Source organism: Octopus bimaculoides, chromosome 27 (assembly GCF_001194135.2).
Source record: "Octopus bimaculoides isolate UCB-OBI-ISO-001 chromosome 27, ASM119413v2, whole genome shotgun sequence".
Taxonomy (NCBI): Eukaryota; Metazoa; Mollusca; class Cephalopoda; order Octopoda; family Octopodidae; genus Octopus; species Octopus bimaculoides.
The window spans coordinates 12,130,109-12,132,429 of record NC_069007.1 but is presented as its reverse complement, the minus strand read 5'-3'; the positions used below and the strand labels follow the sequence as shown (position 1 = coordinate 12,132,429).

Below are 2,321 nucleotides of genomic sequence, written 5' to 3'. Positions count from 1 at the left end.
ATAATAATAATAATAATAATAATAATAATAATAATGATGATCCTTTCTACCTTTGGCACAAGGCCTGAAACATTGGTGGGTGGGAAGAGGGTAAGTCAATTACATCGACCCCCATCGCATAACGAGCACTTATTTAATTGACCCTTAAAAGACGAAAGACAAAGTCAACCAGGGCAGAATTTGAACTCAGAACATGCAGACGGACAAAATATCACTAAGCATTTTGCCTAGCATGCTAACAATTCTACCAGGTGGCCATGTTGAGCAGACATATAACATATAACAAGACATTCCAACCATGCCCTTCCCAAGTTTTCTCTATACATAGCGGAATGGCGGGGAGCTTCCATGTCCATCACACACATGTCTAAGAGGACGGTGGTGGTGGTGTGGGGGGAAGGTGGGATTTGTTGCTTTTGGTGGTGTTGTTGTTATTTACATGATATTAATTTCTTTATTTATGTTTTGTTGTTTGCTGCGGTTCGAATCGTATGAAATGAGATTCATTATTTCTTAATTCCAATTAAATGCGCGGCAGTAATTAGTTATTGGTTGTGTTGCATGTTGATAAGACAATATAACCGGGGGGGGGGGGAAGAGGTGGAAGGAGAAGAGGAAGGATTTCTTGTTGGTTGTAGAACAGGAGCACATGAGGTGGTACTGGAAGTGGTGGTGGTGGTAGTAGTTTGATGTTGGTGATTGTGAAAGTGGCAGTGGGAGTTGTGGTTGTGGTGCTGGTTGTAGTGGTGGTGGTAGTGATAGCTGTGGTGGTGGTGCTGCTGCTGATGATGATAGTGATGGTAGCAGTGGTTGTTGTGGCGAAGTGGTGGTGGCAGTGGTAGTTGCGATGGTGGTGGGGTAGCACCAGTAGTGGTGTTGTGGTGGTGGCAGTAGTAGTAATGGTAGTGGTGGCGGGGCGGGGGTGATTTTAAAGGAGAGATAAAAGAAACACACTGGTATAGTATTACTGCTGGAAGTAGTAGTAGTGGTGGTGGCAGCAGTGACAAGTGATAATGACAATAGTGGTGGTGGTAGTAGTAGTAGTAGTAGTAGTAGTAGTAGTAGTAGTAGTAGTGGTGGTGGTGGTGGCAGCAGTAGTTGTGGTTGTTGATGGTGGTGGTGGTGGTTGGGATGGTAGTGGGGGAAGTGAGGATAAATGAAGAGAGAGGGATGAAAGTTGGCGTTTGGTGTCGGCATTAAAGGAAGGGGTGGGGTGATGATGATGATGATGATAAGGGTATTGTTGTTGTTGGTGGTGATGATAACAGTACCTAGCTTTGATATGGTTCAGATTTGATGTTTGATGTGATTGTAATGAATAGCTTCTTAGACTTCTAAGCCAGGATTTGAAACAGAATCTATATCTTTCTTCCAGGTTCCTTTCAAATTGTTGTAGGGCTTTTGTTCTTAGAAATCTATGAGTGCTAATTGTTAACCTGTAACCTTTTCAAGTCAAACATGGGTCAAGGCTGATTACAGAGGGAAAATTCGTTGTTCAGCCTGACCTAATTTAGTTAGAAAAAAATATAAATACAGAACCCAAAATGGCTTTAACTCTTTGGTCACTTGACATCTAGCCAAAGAGTATCTTTTTCTTTCTTGACCTATGAGTTGCCAAAGAGGGAGTATATAAATTTCATCATCTCTACTTGTCTGAGTTCTTTTACACTTTCTCTCTTCTTTTTCCACCAGTCTTCTAGCAGTCAACAAAAGATGAATTTAACCACCTACAGAATGGATAGCAGAACCAACAAATAAGTTGTGTCTAACAACAACTTGAAGAAGGTGTGTCTTACTTTGTAATTATGAAAATAAAAGGCCAATAATATTTCTTTTCTTCTTCCTCCCATTTAATCTGTCACACATACAATCATTATATGATGTTCGTTAGGGTAGAAATGTTGTTGTTTTAGTCACAAAAATAAAACTTTACCAAGAAAACTGGTGACTGAAGACAATCCATCCACGACCACCTAATTTGATACAAACTGTCTGTATGATAATAACATCCAATGATTCCCCGAGACCAAGAAGTTGTGAGGTGTTCGAAGGTAACCAGACACAGGAGGATTATTGATTTGATTAAAGAGAAAAGGATTAAGGATTATTAACAGAAATATTACAAATGACTAATAATGATGACGTGAATATAATCATGTCTCCGAAATAGCAACTGGAAAGGGAAACTGATCCTGATATATACACACACACACACACACACACACACACACACACACACACATACATATATATATATGGTAAGGTGGTGCTCCAGCATGGCTGCAGTCAAATAACTGAAACATATAAAAGAATATGTGTAT

At 40.0% G+C, this 2,321-nt stretch overlaps 1 protein-coding gene and 1 long non-coding RNA gene across 2 annotated transcripts in view; one reads left to right on the top strand and one right to left on the bottom strand.

Annotated features, from left to right (window-relative positions):
* The window catches only part of LOC106869117 (uncharacterized), a 492,367-nt gene extending 490,426 nt beyond the window's left edge, over positions 1 to 1,941 (top strand). The window contains exon 5 of the long non-coding RNA XR_008266910.1: positions 1,693 to 1,941. This is a non-coding gene — a long non-coding RNA (uncharacterized LOC106869117). The remainder of the gene's footprint in view (positions 1 to 1,692) is intronic.
* LOC106869116 (synaptotagmin-7) overlaps positions 1 to 2,321 on the bottom strand; it is a 426,210-nt gene that overhangs the window by 380,704 nt on the left and 43,185 nt on the right. The gene's annotated exons all lie outside the window — the stretch shown is intronic.